At 47.0% G+C, this 23,042-nt stretch overlaps 1 protein-coding gene across 2 annotated transcripts in view; it reads left to right on the forward strand.

Moving 5' to 3' along the window:
• Window positions 1–23,042, forward strand: part of TMCC3 (transmembrane and coiled-coil domain family 3) — a 141,405-nt gene that overhangs the window by 40,622 nt on the left and 77,741 nt on the right. The window contains exon 1 of one of the 2 annotated variants that reach the window (XM_083820829.1): window positions 3,514–3,536. The exons of the other annotated variant lie outside the window; for it this stretch is intronic. The gene's annotated coding sequence lies outside the window, so the exon portion shown is untranslated. Of the gene's footprint in view, window positions 1–3,513; window positions 3,537–23,042 lie in introns of those variants that run through there. 2 annotated transcript variants of the gene reach the window in all.

Genomic DNA, 23,042 nt, shown 5'->3' on the forward strand with positions numbered 1-23,042 from the left:
TGGACATGGAGACAGCTCTGAAGATGTCTTTGCATCGCACGGGGTTATTTACATGGTTAATGTGCTGCAGCAAAGCCTGTCAGAGATCTGATAGCAGGTCCATGCACTTACCAGCAGCTGTGGGAGTTAAAACTCCCAGGACTAACAACCTCCAGTTTCACTTTTGTTCGCTCCTCATGAGTTTCAGTTCTCACTGAAGTTCAGTTCCTAGACAGTAGGACTACTTAAATCCAGTGAGACTTCTATTTATTATTATTTTTGGTTCCCTGGTATGAATCTGTCCAAAAGCTTTTTCACTGACAACAGCTGAGACATCCTGCTTTATCCAAGTTTAAGCGAGTGCTGGGATTCTGGGATGACTGCTTGGCCACCTACAAAATTCAGCTTTTTAACTAAGACTGTTCTCAGAGACTCACAAAGCTGTTCATGCCTGTTCTCCAGACATGTCTCTAGCAGACACCACAACTTCTTATTCTTGTTACAAACTACCCCTGGAGATGGTTTAATTCAGCCGCTCACCTAGCAGAAGCTCAGCCGACCCATTTGGTTAACATGGCCAAGGCAGCCTGGTTTCTGTAGCCAGCAGCCCGCAGGAGGCCTGCCATCGCACGTAGCCACACTGCTCAGTGCAAATAGGCATTATTTGTGTCTAGGGTGCCTGGGACTGGGCGTTGGGATTGTCCTGGTTTTGGCTAGGATAGAGTTGGTTTTCCTCCTAGTAGCTGGTAGGGTGCTGTGTTTGGGGTTTAGGATGAGAATAATGTTGATAACACCCTGATGGTTTAATTGTTGCAGAGCAGTGCTTACACCAAGCCAAGGACTTTTCAGCTTCTCGCTCTGCCCTGCCAGCGGGCAGGCTGGGGGTGCAGCAGGAGCTGGGAGGGGACAGAGCCAGGACAGCTGGCCCAGACTGGCCAAAGGGATGTCCCGTACCTTATGGAGTCATGCTGAGCAATTAATACGGGGGGGCTGGCTGGAGTGGGGGGACCGCTGCTCGGGGATGGGATGGGCATCGGTCAGCGGGTGGTGAGCAATTGCATTGTGCATCACTTGTTTTGTGCACATTGTTATTAGTAGTACTGTTATTGTTATTTTTTCTTTCTTTTCTGTCCTAATAAACTGTATTTACCTCAAGCTTTCACCTTTTTCTGATTCTCTCCCCCATCCCGCTGAGCGCGGGGAGGGTGAGCGAACGGCTGTGAGGTGCTGAGCTGCCGGCCGGGTTAAACCACAGCAGGGCCGCAGCTGGAATAATGTGTCAGCTCTCAGCAGGAATGAGATGTCCCATCAAGTCCATCGCTGTGTTCAGTGCCTGGTATTTGTTATAAATGGTAAATCATTATTTTATCCCCTGTGCAGCTAGCAGGACCAGTTTTTCAGAAGCTTCCTCTCCAGGTCTGGAGGAACATGTTTGATCTTAACCCCTCTGAACTGAGGAGGGGTTATACTGCATCCGGTAATTCAGCTGCTCTCTCTCTACCCTTCAACAGCTGTGTTGGCTTTGGGGAAATGTAAATGATTTCCGCAGTGTTCTGCTAAGCAGGACCTTTCCAGGAGTGAGTCCAGCTTAAATCAAAATGTGATGAGAGCGAGGTTGAAAGGAAAAAGGCTTAAAAGCCAGCCTGTGCAGTAATCACCCCATGAACCTTTCCCCCCTCATTTGGGCTCCTTATCCCACCTAAGGAAGCTGAAAATCAGACCAAGTGCAGATGTTATTGAGTACGGTTCTGTATCCTGTGTGCGGAGCTCTGTGCCGCCTCCTGACTGCTCCATTTTTAGCTGCAGAGTAATGTAGTGCTCTCATGATTTATTACACAAAACATTCTGGCAGCAGAAAGGATCGAGAGTAGGTGGGTCCATTACAGCTGTTATCTAATTCCTTTTGAATGTTAGAGACTATTTAAATAAAAAAGCCTTTTTTTTTTTTTTTAAATGTATGCTCCAGGATTTCCATTTGATGTTTGAAAAGAGAGATGTATCTAATAGCCAGTTGACCCTCATTAAGCAGGATAAGATCTGAACACTGAATATCAAGAGCAAAATTTATGATGTTTCCAGTAACCTCAGGAGGGACAGGGAATTTTAATACCTGTGATGTGACTACAGACGAAACTTCTCCCTGGTCTCTGGAGGGCAGCCTGGATCTCTCCCCTCCTGTCTGCATGTGCTCCTGCTTTTGTGGAAGTGAAGGCTCAGCTCGAGGGGAACAGGAGCTCCCTCCTGCTTGTCCTGCTGGTGTGTGACCCCCTGGCTTGCACAGCAGGCTCCTCTGGACCTCTCCCGATCATGGTGCAAGTAAGGAGAGAGTAGGCAGGGACAAATTCACAGCTGGTAGTAAGCCTCTTCACAGGCTGCTGTCTGCAAAGGGCAGCCTGAACAGCCGAAATGGATGTAACAACAGTGGCTGAATAAACAGCGTCAGTCTCACTGATGAGCCGGCAGCTCTGTGTGGTGCTCCGGGGAGTACGTGTTTGCTCTGTGTGAGTGCAACAAATCCACCTGAGGACATGAGGAGGCTGGAGAAGTGGTACAGCTACGTGGGGTGTGCCTCTTGGATGCAGCTAATGCAGGGAGCAGGGCTGATCTGGCCGGGAAGATAAGACCTGGAGGGTTTTGGAGAAAAAATAGTCTGATAAAAAAGAAAAACAAAGACAAGCCGCTGGTTGTACTCCTCCAGAGAAGCTTGCTCCTCAGTGCAGCACACTGACAATTGCCTTACTCTTTTGTTTGATCTAGAAGTGCATTAGTCAAATTATAAGAACAAAAGAATAAACTGAGTAATAGCCTGAGAGTGAGACACAGCTGGTCTACCCCTGTGAGAGCTCAGGGCATCTGCAGTCTGCGAGCACTCGTGTCTGTCGGGCTTTTCCTCCAGCGAGCGGCTGTGTGGCTGGGTAGGGAGGAGGAGGAGCACAGGGCTTATCTTTCTCTCGTTGGCCTTACAAATCTTGCAATGGAAATTCAAACCAGTCTACATATTTTTGCAGGCTTTTTAGTGATGTTTATGAAGAAAAAAAGCACAACTGGAAGTAGAGTAAACTCAGCTCCTTCTTGCAGTTTCTGCCTCCAGTGTGCTCCTGCTGGGACCCCAACCTTGTCACTCAGCTACCAAAACTCTTACAGGAAAGGTTGCTCACACGCTTTGGCTCTGAAAGAGCAGCCTTCAGAAAAAGTGGAGGCACTGCACGTCCTTGTGCACCTTCTGCACGTCCTGGACAGCCGGGGCGAGCAGGCTGATACCTGGTGTCAGCTCGGTGCTGGGCAGGACGTGCTCCAGCAGCGCGAGAGGCTTTGCCTTCACGCCCGCTCTGTGTGTGCAGAGGAGTCTGGCTTTGAGGAAGACTCTCGGGCTATCTTTAGCAGACAGACCACGGCTGGGTTGCACTTCCAGAAACTGAAGCAGCCCTATCGTCTCAGCTCACGCTTTCATTTCTCTCCAGGGAATAACTCATACAAGCATTACAACCAGGCTGAAAACATCCACCTCTCCAGCAGTTCGCCGTGGTGGAAGAGCATTGTCCTTCTGGACTGCTTAGGTAATGCTGTTGGCTTTCGGAAAACAACTTTTCTCTATTAGATACTGCTTTTATCTGCTTTTCCAGCCGCGACTAGGTGGTCTGCTGCGGTGGTGGTCTGAGAATCAAGATGTTCTCCAGATCCTCCAGCAGCTTTTAGTCTGACCGTGCCTTCTGCCCTTTTAGAGCAGCCTTACTCTTTGCCTTCACACGTGAGCCGTGCCGTGTGTGTGCTAAACAAGCAGTAGTCAGCCTGCAGAGGTGGCTGTTACGTAGGACGGACTGTGTTTGCATCCTGACTGTCAGGCATTTGGCAGTAATAGCTGCCAGTGATTAATGGTATGACACGAGCTGTATGTGATAATACCAGTATTTACGGGAGTTGCTGTACTTTTGAAGTTCATGCAAGATCAGAAAATAGGTCAATCAGCATTGCTTTAGTCCTTGTTTGCAGCACTTACTGGCAAATGCAGTAGTTTGGCTTCATGTACCTCACAATTTTCCTTCCATTTGGAAAAGCAGAGAAAGACTTGCATTTACGGTGTTCTATATGTATTTGTCATGTTCCTCACTCATCTCTTGTTTTGCAAGGGCTAGTCTTGAGCATTCATTGCTCAAGTTAGCGGTTGACTCAGCTTATAAATCTGTTATCATATTCTTTGGAAAAATTGGCCCAGGAGACCAGTTTCACTGGCACTGACTTGAATGCCCAGATACAGAACACAGTGTGATAAATGAGCAAGAAATTTATCAGAGTGGGTCTTGGCCTGTTTTATCTAGTACTAATTTTTAAAGCTGGTTAAAGTCATTTAGAGTTATTGATTCCTTTTAATGTAACATTTTTTTGTTCTGATACCTGCTACAATAGTCAAGATACCCCATTTTTATTGTATCGATTATAAGAGAAGACAACATGACATTTCTTACTTCAGAAAGAGAACATACTTTGGGATTTAAGGGCTTCTTTAAATCCTGAATAGCAATTGACAGTACAGTAACCTGGTGCTTCAGGGGTGGGGGTGTTGTTCTGCGAGACGGAGGGAGGACACTAACTGAAAGTGGAACAAGTTATTTCACAGTATCCCCTGACAGCATGGTCACATGAAGTAAATGCATTTTGTGGGTGGGAAAAGGCTGGTTTTTTACAAGCAAACCCGAAGAGGAATAGGAGTAGTTTACGTGAGCAACAAATGCACTCAGAGGACAGAAAGCAGCTGACGTTAAGTGAGTAAGGGCTGGGAAAACAATTCAGGTTTTTTTTTTCCCAATTCAGGGAAGAAAACCAGAATTAGAGAACACACAGGCAAGCAAAATTGATTTTGAAAAATATTTTATTATTATTTTTTAAATGCAGAACAGCGAAGCACTGGGAGCTGGGAAGCCCAGTGGGGATTCCTGCTCCATCCCAGTATCAGTTGGGGTGCACCCGGCCTGACTTTCCATAGCGGGGTCTGAGACAGGGACAGCCCAGGTCAGCCCTCTCGTGGCCACTGGTAATCAAGGGGATTTTAACTATGGCCACCTTGCAGTGTTATAAATAAGACAACTTCCAATCCGTTTGAAAAATAAGACAGTTTGCAGCCTCTGGGTTGCGTAGGTGAACATGCACAGGGTAGTTCAAACGATCAGGTGAGGTGGATGTGGGTGACTGACTTCTGGGAGTGCAGGAGCTCTTTCCCTCTGCCAGTGTTCAGGCGTCAGGCTGCAGAGCTGTCGGTGAAAGCCTCGAGCACCGCAGGGATGGCTCACGGAGGCCCCTGGCTGCTGCTTCACCAAGGGCAGGGCTGTGCCCGCTCCTCCCTGCTCCACCTGGGGCCCCGGGGAACGTCTCCTCCTGCTCAGGCGCTGCTGTCACGTGCGTGTGTAAACGTGTGAGGAGAACAGCAGGCGTGTGAGGAGAACAGCAGGCGTTGCCTACTGCTAGGCCTCTCCTCGCTCTGCCTGTTCCCCGGCTGCTGCCCGCGGTGCAGGTGGGATGCGGCAAAGCTGCCCTGCTTCCTGCACTGTCAGAAAGCCCGGCTGCTGGGTAAGCTCCAGCGATCAGTCTTTATTTCTGTGGGGCATGCTTGTTTTCCTGGAGTTTGTCTGAGTGGCCTGGGTGAACACAAGTGAAATTTCATGGGGGACACGTGCAGCGCTCAGGCGAGCTTCCTGCAGCCCCTGCAAAGTGGATGGTCTTCTCCTGTGGGTGGGAGGGGGCAAACAGCAACGGGGTTACCTTACTGTAAGAAGGAAAACTGCAAGGTCTCGTTTCTCTCTTATGCCATCCAATAGTTTTCTTAGTATGAGAAGATTTAAGAAATGGGATCCCAACCTCCCCGGAAGGGATGATTATCTGTAGCGACTGGTAATGCAGCATGCATGTTAAAAACATATAGGTAAAGGGAGGCTATCAAATCCCTGGGGAGAAACTGGCCTGACTTGTGCTTGGATTTTGAACCTCTTAAACATAGTGTATTGTAATGGTGTGATTATTGCAAATATCAGTGAGCAGTTGCCCTTGGCTTCCCCTGACCTAACGTGGTTCCTCTGGGGAAGACGGGTGCTGTAGCATTTGCATCCATTTCAGCCCAGTTTTTGCCAGTCACGCTGCCTGAAAGGCAGCAGCTCCCCTCTGGCTTCGGAGCCGTGTCCATAAAACTGTGCATGAATTGATATAAGTCCTGGGGCGAGAGGTGTGCTGTTCTCCAGCCTTCTACTGCTCCAGTCTGAGATCCACATAACGATTTAAGTCAGGAATAGTAACAGATTGGGAGATTGGCCTTCTCCTCTGAATTATGCACCTCGGAGAGCCTGTGCTGGGAGGGAATTACGTTTAAGAGAGTAAGAGGTCAAGACACGAAGTGTGAGAGACCTTCCCAAGAAGCACAGGGCTTCACTCCTGTTTTCTCCGTGGCACCTCCAGTCTGTCCAAGCAGGTTAAAAACGCCGGGAGTGGGTGTAGACCAGCCTTTGCGTGAATCAGAGTCAGGCCTGGGAATTAGTTAAACTGCAAATGAGTTGAGGTCAGCGTTCAGTCACGAGGCTCGGGAGAAGTCGCCTCTCCACCGGGGGGATTCCTGGGTGATTTCTGTGTCCCATGTGATGCAGCAGACCAGAGCTGCAAGTTGTGGCCTTCTAAAATGTCTCTGCTTATGTGAGCCAGGAACCAGTGAAAAGTGGTGCAGTTGTGTGTAAGAAAAGCCAGGAGACCGCATCGGCACTGGGTTTAATGCAAGCCCTTATTTTGCCCTGTGTCTTGTTAATTAGATGCTATTTTGAGTTCAGCAAGGGATACGATGTTAACCAGACCTTTGTGTTGCTGTTACTCCTTTAAACAGTTATTTGTGTTGCAGGATTTGGTGTCAAGTTATCTTCATTATTAATGGCTTTCACCATTAGAGTATTTTTAGCCTTGTGAGAAAATACCAAGGAAAAAGGAAGGAATCCACTAGCAGATACCCAAGACTTAAGTATGGCTTTCCCTTCAGCAGGTTTTCTTACTGCTTTTGATTCTGGCTGTCTGGAGTGCTCGCAGGGAAACGTCCCTGGGTGACCTAAGCTGGTGCCTGTCTTCTTGAGACAATCAGTTCAGGTGCTCTTGCACCTCTGTCAAAGTCGGACCTTTTTTTCCATTAGGACTGGTAAAAGGCAGATAAAGAAGAAGACTGAACTGATGAATTTTCTACTTGACACCCATGTGCACTTGTAGCCCTCTTCTGGAAAATTAAAAGCGTAACACAAAACGTCCCCCAAAATGTCAGCCACTCAAGCCTTGCAGATTTTCACCACTCCTGAGCTGTAAAATACTGCTTTCCTCTTGCTTTCTGGCTCTAGGCTGTGTTACTTCCAGTCAGGATGACTTGGCCAACTAATCCGTGTCCTTACTAAACAGGAGGCAGAAAAAGGGAAGTTTGTAAGGGGGGAAATACAGAAGAAAGAATGGCTTGTGCTTTTTGGAGCCGTAGGATTTAGCTGATGTCGTGCATAACTGAGGTATTGCACTCCGTGTCACTGGCAAAATTTTCATTAGTGAATAGGATGGAAACAAAAATCATGGTTACTTCTGCTCCTTTCAGATCATTCTCAAGGTCCATTGACTCTTTGTGTATTCTAGGTAGATAAGTTCCAGAAAGCAGAGGTAACTGCACGCACTCCAAATTTACCCCTCTGAATGCTTTCACCGCGAACCTGTCACACTTCATTCTAAATCTCCCATTTCTAGATTATTCATGATTTTGCACCCAGAACCTTCAAAAGCATTGGTTGGTTCTTCTACTTTAAAATACAGATGGTGTACAGTGTTTTTTTCTTTCCTCTCAGTTTTATGACTACTGCTTTTATAGCCATGTCTCTGTGTAGTGACCTGAGTTGGATTTCATTACCTCGAACAAGAGACCTCTGCCTCACGCCCTTCCTTTCATGCACAGCTGAGCTGAACATTGCACACATTTACTTCAAATGGAAAATGAGAACGTACATGCTCTGAGAAAAATGTCTTTTTTTTTTTTTTTTTCAAAACTGGGATATTGCAGTGTGATTGCATTATTAATGGGTAAAGTGCTTTGGTTACTTTCTTTTTTATATGGTTTCTGGATCAGATTCCACTCCCTGTTAGTTTTGTCCTTGTGAACCGAGACTGTGATGTCTTCAAGCAAAGTTACTGTGTGGTTTAGTTGTGTCATGGGAAAAAAGTAAGGGCAGTTATCTTTCTGCAGCTGACACATTAATTGGCATTGCTAAGCCTGTATATAAATATGTCCGAAATCTTCAGAAGAAGAGAGAAAAGCTTTCCAGCACCTGGCTTTTAGAATACGCTGGGATTTATGGCAAAGTGTGTAAATGGTTGCAAAAAAAAAAAAAAAAACCAAAAAAATGAGCCCCTTCCCTCAAATTTATGGCCTCATTTGAAGTCCAGATGAATTGTGCGTTTCTGGAGACTTCAGCAGGCTTTGGATCACGCTGATATTTTTAAAGGAAAGCATTTATCTTCAGGGGACACATGTTAAGAGGCAAAATAATAATGGAAGCAGTAAATTAAGAGAGAGAGAAAGCCCCTTGTATCATATTCTTCATTACCGTGACTCCACGATGAATTTCCCTGTGGTATTTATGTGATTCTTTTCACATGATAGCAAATCACTTCAGTAATGAAGCTTCTCCCAGCTGCCGGAGGAGAGCAGTCCTCAGTGTGACAGCGCTGACTTCCCCGTGCTCGGCAGCCATTCTCCCTCCCTCAGCTGCAAGGAAACCCTTGAGAGCAAGGGGTTGCAGCCTCTCAGCGTGCTTTGTTCCTAAGTATTATCCTCTCCCCACTCTCCCAGGCTAGCGGTGGTCAGGGGCTGCCTTTGCCTTTTAATTTGCTTTTCCAGCCACTTCTGCCAGAGGCAAAAGGCGCTGCGCCAGCCCCGGTGCCCCCCACCTGCATTGCCCCTTCTGGGTGGGTGAACTCCTCGCAGCGCTTTGGGGGAAGGAGGGGTGGCACTCCCAAACTGAATGACCCGTCTCCCTCCCAGCAGCACGAATAGCTGCTGCTGTTGCTAATTTTATTATAAATATCACTTTTGTTTGCATTTCTTTAATGACTGGGATCGGGCATAAGGCTGTGTCTCTCCGAATAAAACCCCCTGAATTATGTATTCTGCTTAGTGTTCGTATTGTGCCAGGCACAGTGGGAGCTTGTCCTAGGCTGGAAGTGGCACTGCGTTATAAGTAATAAATAATAGCATCTAACAGTAATTGTTTCATTACTTTATGAGTCAGACCCTTCACCGGGGGATTTGCTCGCTGACAAACATGTTGTTCGGCTCTGCATTTCCATTAGGGAGACCATACCCGGCTTTTCGGTGTCTTTGTTCTGCGATGGAGACTTGAAGTCATTCACAGTGTTTAAAAAATACATAAGAAATTAGGCAAATACATTGAAATTCAGCGCTTAATGGCGTGCTTTAGGGTTCTCCCAAGTGCTCCATGCTGCTTGTAGCTGGTGCCTGGGGTGACCGGAGGCAGGGTGGCCCAGCCGTCCCCGTCCCTGTCCCCGCAGCGTGCCAGCCTTGCTGCCCTGCGCACAGCCCCGTGCCCCGGGGCCAGCTCCAGAGCACCGAGGGGCAACCTAGGTGTAGAGCCGAGCAGGGGCCTGATGCTGATCCACAATTGGAAGTTCTCCTCCTCATTCTGCCACAGGCTTCTGGTGATGCCTGCAATGTGTTGCTTCTTTCCTAATTTCCAGAGAACCACGGAAATACTAATTTCCCTGCACCTTGCCCTGTTTCCTCCCACAAATGTTTTTTTTTTTTTTTTTTTACTGGACGTTTACTGATTAAGAGATGTTTGCTTAACTTCTGTCAGATGACACTGAATCCACAGCAGCGACCTCTCAGCGATGCGACAGCTCGGCCGTCCCTGCAGTGCTGCTCTGCCCTGCTCGAGAGCTTTGTGTCACAAAAAGTGGGGCAGCGGTCCTGCCCGGGCAGGGCTTGCCTGCAGATACTGCTGTATTAACTCCGTACCGCACAGATGATTCTGAACAGCTTGTGAATTGTTTTTCAGCGTTATGAATAAATCCTCATTTGAGAGAGGAATGCCACTTTTCTCCATGATGTTTTTCAGTGCATTTTTATCTTTCGTGCCAGTCGCAGATTGGTGTCTCTTCACATTTATTAATGGCGCTGAGTGAACGCTGAGTTGATGGGTTAGTCTCTGCCATTACTGTAACCTGACTCTCCTCCAGTAAACTGGAGAGCGTGTGATTTTTTTTTCAACTACAAGATGTGAAGTGGATTGAAACGAGAGGAAATTGTGCCATATGGTGCTCACACTCCTTAACTCGCATTTCTCACTCTGCCAGCTGTGACTCTGCTCGTGTCTCCAGAAGGTGGTTTCTGCGGGCAGCTCTGCGTGCAGCGTGCAGGCAGGGCATGGCCGGAGCCCCGTCCCCACCGGAGGGACGATCACACTCTCTCCTGACATGGGTTCTGGTGTGCAAGAGAAAAAACGTGGCGTTCATTTTCTTCCTGTCATTTTGGCAGCATCACAACATTTGTAGCTCTGATTTCACCCTGCTAAAGCATAGGAAGGTAATCTGCGTTGGGATATGGACACAAAAACCAGAACTGATTGAATTGCTTTCTCTGGATTCATCCCTACCTGGCAGCTGAGCCCTGGCAGCTGTGTGTGCGCCTGCTCGAGGCATGAATCTCGTGGCTTAAACCAGAGGACTGTGCCTTCGTGTGGGGCACGCTGAGGGTGCGGTGCTTTGTAGCTGGGGTGGCAGGGAGTGTGCACACAGCCAGTCGTGGTAGCACAGCTGCTGCACTACAGCCCAGTGAGCTGCAGGCCGATCACCTCCCATCTCATGCCCATGCTCTGACGTTTCCCCAGACTATTTAAAGATGAGCTATGTGGCAAGCTGTAAGTGGTAGTTGGGTGCCACGTCCTCCGCTCTGCACCGTGCTTCAGAGTGGATTTGCTCATTTTTGTAGCCAAGGGTCTGAATCACCCTGTGCAGGCGACGGTCGAGGTGGGTGAGCTGGGCTCGGGTGTGCTCAGCAGGCCCCGTGTCACCACAGGTCTCTGGGGTCCTCTGCCCCAGCCAGTTTGTCCAAGGTGAGGGCTCTGTGCTGCGCCCAGAGCTCGAACACAAGTGCCGGGTATGCCGATGCATCCCACAGCTGTAAGATTGGATTTTATATTTAGAAAAGGTTGAGTCTGTTCTAAAAGCAGTGGGTGCGGGCTCAACCTGTGGGCACTCCGCTTTGTACTAACCCGAGCAGCCTTAACCTCGGCTGAGAAGGCTTGGCCCAGCCTTCCCTTCCCCTACAAACGCCCAGATGGCAGCACCAGCGTTTGGGTGCTATTGGTGTGCCCGGGTCAGCCAGAGCAGTGTTACTTCGGGGGTTGTGCTGAGGGACACCAGAGCCCTAAGGACCGGGGAGCTGGAAGGCACCTGAACCTCCTTGCACATTTTCCACCTTCCCTTGGTGCCGAGCAGAGCTCTGGTCTAGTGCCTCGTTTTCTTGTGCTCACATGCCACCCGTGAGACTGCTCAAACCATGCTAAAGAAATGGCAGCACGCTGAGAGATCAAACAAAGACAATTGTTAGGATCAAATACATCCACATTTTTCTTTGCACCGAAACCTGTTTTACCACAAAGTGCAAAAGTCTCCCTTAAACTCTAGCTGAGCCAGAATTCACAAAATGAACTGAAATACCAGTTTTAAAAATGTTAACTGTAAGCTGTATTTAAAAATGTTTGAATGTCGGTAAATCAATTGTCTTGGAAGGAAGAGGAAAGTTCAGATCAGACTGATAAAAAATGTCCTTTTGTTTTGACCTCTTCTTTTGCTTTCCTAATCTCATAGCGTAAGCTAACTCAGATTTTGAAATGTAGAGATGTTAAAGATTTCTGTAAATGTCAAAACTGCATAGGTTGAGCATTCCCATTTTTTACTCAAATCAAGATTTGCCATAAGCCAAGCATTTTATGAACAGTTTAAGAAATCCGTCAACGAGAAAAACCCTTGGAAAAGTAAATGGTATCCCACTTTTTAAACTATCTATCTTTGATAGGATAAAGACCGATCAATAAGACTGTCTAAGTTTTGCTTTCCAGATTTTATATATATAATGTATGGTCCTTATCATGGCTTAATACTGACTGCTTCAGAAGCAATGAATTCTGCCTTCTCTGTAGGGAGGTAATATATTTAAAGAGCAGGAAGCCACATTTTCCAGAAAGGCTAACCTTAAGGATAGAAAGAAAGTTCATTCCCCACCTAGAACTGGGACTCCAGCCCCCTGATGCCCAGCTCGGCCGCTGGTGGTGAAGCTGTCCTCGCCAGGCAGGCAGAAAGGATAAAGGATCGCCGCTCCTTTGGGAGTGAATGCTTCCAGAAAACCTTCAGTGCCAAAAGTAATGATGTAGCAGTTTCTTTTTAGTCACGTTGACTAAATGCAGATGCCGTGTTATTCACTGTCCAAGAAACAGATTTCACATCTGTCTCAGCAAGCAAGTAACTTCTTGCAAGAAATACCACAATGCGCTCATGCAAATAAAGTTACACAGGTGCAAGAATGCTTGCAGGACAGTTCTCAAAGAGAAAATGGTTCTGACCCCGCTTACAAGCTGAAAATAACCTACTTTGTAACCAAAAAGGTTTTTAATTGAAGTCTGACTCTCACTGGCAACTTCTGGTTTTGTTTTCAATGTATGCCTTTGTGCACAGTGATGGGACAAAAACTTTCCATGAGCAGGATTCAAATGTGCCGTTACAAACTCATGTAGTGGAAAAAAGTCTATTAAATGTGATACAGAAAAGACCTTTTTTCATATTCAAATTTTAGTGGGTACAAGGAGGGAGGTAAAATTAGCATTTATTCATTTTTTTAACCTTATTTTTTATATTTAGGACTAGCTCTACTTGTAATCTATTTATTTTTTTACTTTTCAGAGTGCCACTATAGTTAGAATCTGAAGAGGTGGTATTTTGGGGCAAATAACTGAACTGTTAATGTCAAGTGTTAAAAAAAAAATCCCGGGGCAGCAATCTTTGCCAGACCAGGAGACTGACCAGAAAAACCCAGCCAAACAGAACAGGCTTTCTTCGTTTGTCTTTCGATTTCTGAGCCGTCAGACATACTGAGATCACATTTCACATTTTCTCTAGGAGAGCTAAAAACTTTGAAGCGCTGCATTGTTTTATTCATGCTGCTGTACTCATCTGATGACAGGGATGCAGGAGCTGGGTCCTTTAGCACTGGTGTGGATTCATCACAAAACCACGGGCGTTGGAACCGTGCGCTGCAAGGCTCGCGTTCCTGTGCTAGCAGCTTTGCAATCCTTTGAGTGTTTGAGCGGATAAGATAATGCTGAGTATCTGGCTCAGGATGAATACTTCATCAAGAATTTGAGAAAAAGAGCATCAGTTCATCTGTTTTTAGGGCAAGATTAAGGAGAATAGTTTGGTATTATCTGTTTGCTGGTCTTTGAGACCCTTTGCTTTAAAACACAAGCACGGAAACGCAGATATCCTTCTCACCCCTTACCCCTTGCTGACCCAAGGGTTACGACAGTCCCTGGGTTGTGCTGATGACTTTATCTTCCCCTGAGGGCAGCTAAGCGCCAGACTGCTTGCTCCCAAAAGGGCCGAGGGATGCTCTGCGGCATGCTGCTGTGTCTGGCCTGGAAGGAGGAGGATGAGGACTTCTCCTTTTTCGTGCAGGCAGAGAGCTCTAGAACACCAATTTTGGCCCCAACAAGCAGACAGGTGGAAGTCAGTTCTGGGAAAAGCTTAAATCAGGGTTCACAAACACACCAGAGTTCAGGGAGCCAGACTTCAATCCTGCTCCTCAGAGAACTTTCTGTCTCCTTAGAAGATCTGCAGAATAACTGAGTGAGCCTACTGCAAACCATACCAATTAGAGATGCACTTTACAATGTATTAAGTGCTGCAAAGTGCAAAGTTCTGTACAAAATGAAACCAAAATCGGTGGATATTATGGCGTTGATATTTGTGTCTCGTTTTCCCTCCAGTAAAATCGTACCCTGTTACTTTCTAATGCATTTGAGATAACTCTAGGGAAGTTTGAGCACTCAGGGAGTCTCATGCAGTAATGCCCTCAGAGAGATGCGCGGTTCAGGGATTGAGTGGTGACATTAGAAAACGAGGAAAACACAGCTAGAATGCTAGATGAAGAGCAGCGATGAATGCCATTTTCTTCATTCAGATGACCGGTGCAGTCACTGCCCCTATTTCCCTGTCCCTCGGGGTACTGCTGTTGCGGTGTGCCCCGACCAAGCTCCCCGCGGGGCAGGCTGTACCCCAGGTGGATGCCGCACGCCTGTTTTGCCGTCCCGGGAAGCGTGGCAGAGCGTGCAGGTCCTGCTTGCCCAGGCTTACTCGCGTGGCTTTCCAAGACAGGCTTTATCTGGCTGAAAGGACAGAAGTGAGACGCGAGGCGGCCAGAAGGCACGTGTGTGCTCAGCTCTGCTCCTCCCTGCGGGGTGCGGGGGAGCCGATGCGTGCGTGCTCAGCCAGCCCGGTGGAGCTGCACCAGCTCCTCAGTCGTGTTTCTGTGACTGGCTGGGGCCTGGCACTGCCTCTCGGTTAGCAGGGCAGGAGAGCAGCCAAGCGCTGGAGAAGCTTCCCTGTTTCAGGACATGATTTCTCACTTCCTCCTTACCCAGTCTGTGATTTTCTTCCTCCTCCTCCAGCTCCTCTGCAAGGGCCGACAGTTCTCCTGTGTTTCAGGAGCACCCTCTTTCTACAGTGTCCCAGCAAGCACACTTTGCTGCTCTCTCCCATCTCAGGTTGTCCTTGGTCTCCTCAAGCCTCCCTTTCCATTCCTCCTCCTCCCCGGCAGGCTCTCCGCCTGCCCCCGGTGCTTCCAGCTCTCCTCCCCTCTTCCCCCGTGCAAAGAGTGCCATGGGGCGCTGCAAGCCTCTCCTCTCCGCATGTCGTGCCTTGTGCCTGCACCACCAACCAGCGGATGGTGATGCAGCTTTGCTGGAAGCGCTGGGGTTATGCTGCTGTGCACTCACTGAAGCTCTTGCTAAGCAGGAGACACGCGGAGCACAAGAGCTGGCAACAGCACCTGGAGGAGAGGTGGGAGCGTCGTTCCCGATGGGGCGGGCAAAGCTGGGGAAGAAGGTGTGCTGTGAGTTATTAATTGTGCGTTCGCTTTAGCCTGCCTCATCCCATAAGTGAAGTCTGGCATGGTGGAGCCCAGGGCTGAACCCTGGAGATTACTGAGCAGGGATATTTGTAGGTACTTTGGCACTGGTGTTCATTTCAAGAGCTATTAAAAATAATGAGATGCTGCAGCTTTGCTAATGATTTAAGAGATTCTCCCTGCATCTCAGTATGAGGCTGATCTGATGCAGCCATCTTCGTGATAGCATCCCACAGTGTTTTGTCTTTATGAGTACATCTTGTTCTGGCTTGTTTCAGAAATCTGCTCTTAGCTCTAAGGTCTGCAATCATTGGCCTGTAATTAGTACCAATATTACAATGCTATTACTGCATTGGTCTGAACTGCTGGCTATTTTTGGATATGACGTTGTTCAAGTTTTTGTTGCATAGCTTGTTTCTCTCATCATGAATCAGCAGGCCTCTGAGTATACAATAACACTGCTTTTTAGAACAAGTTGTGCAGACTTATGTAGATAACCTGCTAGCCAGTATTTACGCAAACGTATCTTTAGATGGAGACCATGGTCCAGTCCCAGGCTGAGGGGGACTGGGGTCAATATTCCCTTCTGGTGGCTTGGTTACTGAGTATCTGCCTTGCCTGCGGGCCAGGTAGTTGGCTGGATTTGCATTTAGTTTCACAGAGATCAGACACTCAGTATGCACACGGGTCATGTAGGTGGCATTTACTACAACTGAAAATGTGAACTGGTTTTTGAGAAGCAAAATAGTGCTGATGGCTTACTGAGAAACAACCAGGCCTATGCCTTACAGAGGACTGATAACAGGAACCCCAGTTTCATGAAAGTTTGGGTAAACACTGGGACATGTACTGTGTTCGAACCCTGTAGCTAATGTCTGAGGTCTCTCAGCTTGTACCTTCTCTCTGAATAGTAAAATGCTAGCCCGCCGGTGCCTGTAGTATCTCCGAGTTGCAGTTAGCATTAATCAGAGGTTGTGTAGCTTTTTTAAATGAGTGGCAGCTTCATATTTTGGAAATCTTCCTTGAGTGCCCTTAGGTTTTATTCACAAATAATCTGTATTCTCGTTTTCTTTCTCAGCTCTGTTGTTAAAGAGCACTTGCTTTCTGTTACGCTTCTAAAGCACGACCAGGAGATGCTCGGAGAAGCCCGCTGAGTCTGGTTCAGAAAAGGAGCCGTGCGGTGTTGGAGGTACAGTCACTGATTCTGCAGCAGAAACTTTTAAGGCTGTAATACCCCAGAGGGCAAGGCCACTCTGCATAAAGGCTCAGACTGAGCGAGGGGTAATTAAAGCTAAATGAGAAACAGGCAGTTTCCATCTGTGATTTGGGAATCCTAGAAAATATTTACATTAGAAAGGAAGGCATCAGAGCACAGAATTAGAAAAACAGAAATCAGGAGCCTACCTCCAACACAGATGTTCACTTTCCATGTGTACTGAGCAAATCGTCACAGAGAAACACAGAAACGGGGTCAGAAAACAGAGTGAGTCAGTCTTAAAAATGTAGACCTGGGGGGAAATTTTCATAGAAAGAGAAACACTTGTAAGGATTAATTTTGAAAAAATCTCAGGATTGAGAGTGTGCAATTAATCATGTATGACATCGCAATTAGTATGAGTTACTCTTTATAATTTGATAGCATTCAGAGATATCAAAACCAAATCAGCATTGATTTTTTTCTACATATTTCTCATTGTTTGACCTATACTGGCTGGCTAATTATTGTTTAAAACTCAGTCTTACGAAGCTTAATCCATTAATGTGTTTAAAGAGCTTCAATGCTCTGCACTAAAATATGGCATCAATGCAAAAATAATGATTTAGCACTTACATTTTAGTATCATTTCTGGATTTTGCTAGCTGACAAATTGCTCTAGCGTGTTCCAGTGTACGTTATGAAAATGTACATGTTTTCAGTTTCAGATCTGGATGATATGTACTCTGCTCTAGTCTTTTACACTATCTTTGAGAAAGAAATTTAGTGATAGTTATAGAAATCGAATTTCTGCACGGTGGCATTGTAAGCCTTACTTACATTTCACGTGAGGAAAACACATCCCGAGGTACAGCTGACCAGAGCTGAAACCAGAGCTTATCATGAGCAGACAGCATCTGGGACAACACGTCCGTGACCCCGTGGCCTAGAGGACTGCTGGCAGTGTTCACTGTGGAAGGTGTAAGTTCATTGTGTGGATGGAGTCGGGACATGTCAGCCCTTCTGTAGGTGCTCCATATCCAGATATCAGAACAGAAGACACCTCACGACTGGAGTGCTTGAATGTTGTGACGTTCAGTCACAAAAACCAAGGGGCTTTAAGCAATCTGGAGAAAATGGGGTCAGGACATTCTTGAGCACCTCCAGTAAGCGCGATCGTGGCCTCACTCCTCCAAGTGCAAACATGAGCCTCTTCTGTAGGTAAATATGAGGAATTTATAGCACTGATTAAACTATCTTGTAGACACGTATGCACAGCCGTGAGATGCTAACGTGGCTGTTCACCAGAAGGAAAAATCTCTTCATTTAAGTAAGAGGCTGCCACTGACAGGACAGCAATATTTCTCAAGCCAATTTTCCTGTCTGACTACTGAGCAATCTGCTCTCCACAGGAAAGCAGAAGAGAAACCCTCTTAAAAGTTTAAATTTGGTTACTAAATTGAAGTCTATTTTTTTGTCCTTTTTGTTTATTTCCCCCCTTTTTTTTTTTTTTTTAGTTCTGAAGTTTTATCTTTGGGGAAATAAATATATCTTTATTAACCTTACCAGGAAATGCTGCCAAAGATCATCAGCTCCTTTTAGCATCTCACTTCTAAATGCATACATGTGAAATTTCTAGGCCTCACTGAGCTGTCTCGGTGCTGAATATATCTCCTCACTTCGCCCCAGCGCACACCGTGCTTGTTTTAGTGAGCTGACTGCAGCAGTTCTCTCCAAGCGCTGGGAGGTGGGTGCCCCAGCTGGGCAGTAAGGGGTTCCCGTACCTCCTGCTGCCTGACCCCAACTTGAATTGCAGCTGCCTAGGTCCTTCAGGTAGTGCCTCTCTTCCCCTTCGCCTACTTCCATGGTTGTGTTCGGGAGGGTGGGAGGATCGGGATGGCTTCACGGGGACCACACACGCTTCCCCTCCTTGTGCTGCCCCATGTCCTCTGCTGCAGCTCCTGGCTCCCCAGGCTCGCTGGGCTCCGTCCCTGGGAGGCCCCACGCTCCTCTCGCCCGCTCTCTCCTCTCCGCTTCCTTGTGCCCTCGAAGGGCCTGCCCCCTTCCTGCCATGGCTCTGTCTGGAGAAGCTGTTCCTTTGACGCCAGATCTTGCATTTTGGATTCTTGCCTTTCCTGGCTGTTGGAAACCCTCAGGAAGTTGCTAAATCTGGGGAAAAACAAGAAGTTTCTCGGAGCCTCCGATAAGGAGGGAAGGCTGCTGACTCCTGCTGGGGTGCTGCAGGCTCTGGAGTTGAATACTGAGCACTGACAAATCCATCTACCTTTGCCTGGAGACACAATATAGCTTGGGGATTAATGCGGTGCAGAGAGACAACTCCAGCTGCTTCTGATTTCCTCAGTGGGAGCCCAGCTGTCTGGCTGCCAGGTTGTGATAGAGTTGTACTGCTAGGTGCATTGACTCATGCTCTTTTCCTAGCGATGCACAGAGATCAATTACCTAGATGTTGCCTCCAGCGTGTGTACGTGCCTTTCAGACCACCCCTCCTGAGGGGGTTATCGACGTTCCTGTGGAGCGTGAGAAATGGAGGGGACTCCTGCAAGCAGCCTCTCTACTGATCTGTGAAGAGATCCCGAAGGGGGAGCTGGGAAGTTGTTTCCCTCCCCTTATATCATTATGTGATAGACGTGCGTATGAGTCCTCTCTAAACGGGTTTTCTTTTCTTCTTGATTTCTTCATTAAAAGGTGTGCCACACGTATCTTCTTACTATTGCTTGTGGCTACTATGCAGCCGAGCGAGTTTTTCGGTATCATGTCAAGACTGGAAAACAGAGGAGAGCGAGCTGGCTCATTCTCAGTGCAGATAAAACTGGCTTGGGAAAAATACCCTGAATATGCCCGTCCTCTTTACCCAGAGGCAGTGTTAACACCCGTCTGCCACTGGTGGCCTCAGTTGGACTCCCAGATAAGGAAAGGTTACTTTTAGGAGGTTTGTTTTGACTGGACACAGAGACATATAGGAAGTAACAGGACTTTCTGTACAAAAACTGAGAGTTATCGTTCTCTGTCTTAACCTAAATTGGCAGAAGCAAGACTGTGCTGCCGAACTTAGCTTTTGCAGCGTGTTGGACTTGGAGTATTTATTCATGCTTAACTTGAAGCTTCTTTACAGGGACATATTCACATTTCAACTCATTTATGCTGAGCAAGTATTTTAAAATGCTACATTCTTCCCTAATTTCATTTAGAGCTGGAAAAGCCCTTACCGTGACAGAACAAAAAAGAAAGTTCACTGATAGTACTGGGGCTCTGTCTTGTGGGGAAATGTGCTTTCCAGCAAGCACAACAGTTTCACCTTTGTGCTTTGCCAGGTCAGCAGTCTTGTAAGAGATGACGTGCTTTTAAAAGAACCGAATTACACCGTGAGGCATACACGGCATGTAAATAAATGGCACATAGGAATTTCCACTCTGGATCACAGTGGTAGGTCACCAGCTCTAGTTGTGATCACAGCCAAGTGCATCAAAGGGAAGGAAGTATAATGAAATGTAGCATCCACTGTACCTCACAACTTGTCTCCACAACAACGACCTTCTAAACCTCTTCTATCTGCTCCCTTTCCCTCCCCCAGTTGTGAAGACTTACTTTCTAACATTATTCCATTTTTTTATTATTTGTAACCTGCACCGTTCTTCATGGGCTGTTCAGATAGAGAATCGTTGGGCACACGAGTCCTGTTTGAAGCCACTTCCTAACCATGAAGATTAGGCCCAGAGCGCCTGTGCTGATTCAGGTGGCAGCCGGTCCCCAGGGAGCCACGGCTCGTACAAGATGTCTGAGGGATATCTGTGAGGGGTGGGGACAGAAAGAGACCCTGCGGGGGAGCCTAGGAATAAACAGATCAGGAAATAACCTTGAATAGCAACACCACCACGTATCAAACCAGGCAGGATGGAAACTTCTTTGTGAGTTGTTGTATTCTCGGAACATAATTCTGTCAGATGGCCATGGGATGTATCGCAGGCTGAGAGGAAATAGCTTTTCTGCCTGATGTTCCTCTGGAAGTCCACCAGCCTCTAGCAACCGTTCGCTTGCCCGTTCATGTTTGCCGATCTGGCTGTGGTGCTGGCTGCCTGTGGGCCAGACGGTCACAGCACAGTGCTGACATGTCACACCGTCCTGTGAGCCCAACGGGATCTCAGGGGGCTTGATCTCACCCAGACCATCGGACAGCTAAGCATAAAGGCTGTGAACTTTGTTTCCTGCATCAATCGGATATTGGATTGTGCATATATCGGCTGGTGACAGCAGAGCGCTGAAACCTGTGCTGCTGCAGGAGGCACCCGTACAAGACGTGAGGCTGGCTGTGCTGCAGAGGCTGTGCACGTCAACCTTTCCAGCTAGGAGGAAAAAAACAAACAAACTGAAACTGCAATGGAGTCGGGTATTTTTGTACATTCTTGTAAATAAACAGAATGGCATCCACATCCCTCTTCCCTGCAGGCCCTAGGAGCCAGTGACTCAAGGCAGGGCCCCTGCTCCCATCACAGCACCGGGGCCAGCCAGCAGCTCCCGCAGGCTCTCTGAAGTCTTCATCTGTCACCTCCTGGTGCACTTGTGCTGGCATGCTGGAGGTTTCTTCTGGTACAAACCGTCTCTCCGGGCTTCTCGTACTCAGCTGTCACTCACATAGGCGTTTCTGACTGAAGCTTTCATTCTCTGCAGAGCTTCACTGCCCAGAGTCCAACAGCCTTTGGCCTTTCCCTGGTTTGGGAGGGGTGTGTGAATTTCTGTCAGCAGCCATCAGTCCTGCCAAGGACTGTGCAGCTGGCTGGTCCCCAAGGCAGGACCAGCTCTGTCTCTTTCAACTCTTTCACTTTTTTTTAGGTTTCTGTGAATTGTGCATTTTCTGGATTTTCTTTTAATCTCTAGGAGAGTAACCAACTACTTGCCAATAAGGGGATGTGATACCACCACCCCTTCATTAGTTTTGTGGAAAGCGTGTAACTTTCTTGTGAACTTAGCTGGGAGAACGAACACTCCTAGATATAAATACATTAACTGTTTTACAAATAACTTACCTAATTAATTTCAACCAAAACTTCTCAGTGAATGCTGGCTCATTGCATCTTTTCCCAGGTGAACTGAAACTGCACTGTTTTTCTGCAAATGAACTTTTTGTTACCATACTGACTCAGGCTTTCACATTAGTCTACTGTCCTGTTTACAGTAAGTCAAACCCAGCTATGTTGTGATAAAATAAGCATGTTTCCTATGTCCTGTTATCAGTTTCCACTCCATCATGGGGACACTACTCTGGAAACGGGGGAAATACGTGCATCTGTCAGAGCTCCAGTTTGATTAGAAAGGCTGAGTATCATCAGGTAAAAGAGATCTGTGCAGTGGTCACTCATTAGGAAACTTAGGACTGCTCACTGAAAGGTTAATTGAGCCAGGCATGCCATATCTTTTCCTATTTTTCTTTTCACAGAGCAAGTAGAATAGTTGGATGCTATTTCCCAGACAGGGGCATCTCGTGAATGAATCCCTAAAATCCCTTCCTTTCATAAATATACAATAAACAGATTCTATCTTTGATTAAGATGTTTCCTACTGTCTATTTTGGTATTACTGAAAAAAAACATGACCATTGAAACGGCCTTAAATGAGGCAGTTGTATTACAGCTGAACAGCAACAAAACCAGAACAGTGTGCCTCTAACATATACCCCAAACACTCGCATATGATTTAAAGATATTTCAAGGACCTAGTTAAACTGGGCTTCTTTAATAGGAAGGTTAACGCTGAACTGTACTAATGCCACAATTAACTTGCACTGTTACTAATGAATTTTCTAAATCCATTTTTATGCAAGTTGTTACTATCCAATTGCTGGAGGCAAGGGAGTGCTGGGGAGCCCTGCAAGCAGTTGCAACAATGTCTGTGACTAATTGCATCTTAGGGCTTGGCCGTGCCAAATTGCTCAGTTTTTCAGCTGCAGTGATTTCTTTTCACAGAACCAGAGTCAGAAAATATGAAAGCAATCAAGTAGTTTTGCTTTTGAAAAGCCTCATTTGTTGTTCGTTTTCAGCGAGTGCTGAGACAACGATCTCCTTGGGCTGCTGTAGAAGGAGCCCAGCTCCTGGCTTAGCTGGACTTGTAACTTCGGTGAATTGTTTCAGCCAAGACGCTCCACGATATTAATGAAATTTTTTGCTACATCAGATTTTGGGGGCAGGATCCACAACTGTTTGAGGCGGTGTTTAGCTGTACTACGTCCCCCCTGCCAACTCCTGTACTGAGCAGCCATGAGTCAGACCTCCCAAAGCAATGAGATTACAGGTAGTGACTTTTTTTCTTTGCCATCTGTTTTATGAGTTGTCAGGTGGCACTCCTGACAGATTTTTAGCTTCTCTTTGTAATCACAAATTTGCACTATTAAAAAATAGGAAAGCTGAGAATCTCATGGAGTTTTATCATTCTGGGATTGGGAGCTTTGGGAAACTCTAGATGTCAGGAAATTTGGCTAAAATCATGGATGTTGACAGGGCTGCCACAGGACAACAGAGCCCTTGCCAGGATCTGCTTATGAGCCTGCTGAGGATGTGCACGCTTCTCCCAGGGACATCAAGGGGTCAGTGCCTGCCGACCCAAAAACCCTCTGGGACAAGAGGAGACCAAAGTTACAGTATATTGTTTTTTTGAAGCCTGGGTTTTCTT

Source organism: Anser anser, assembly GCF_964211835.1.
Source record: "Anser anser genome assembly, chromosome: 1".
Classification (NCBI taxonomy): domain Eukaryota; kingdom Metazoa; phylum Chordata; class Aves; order Anseriformes; family Anatidae; genus Anser; species Anser anser.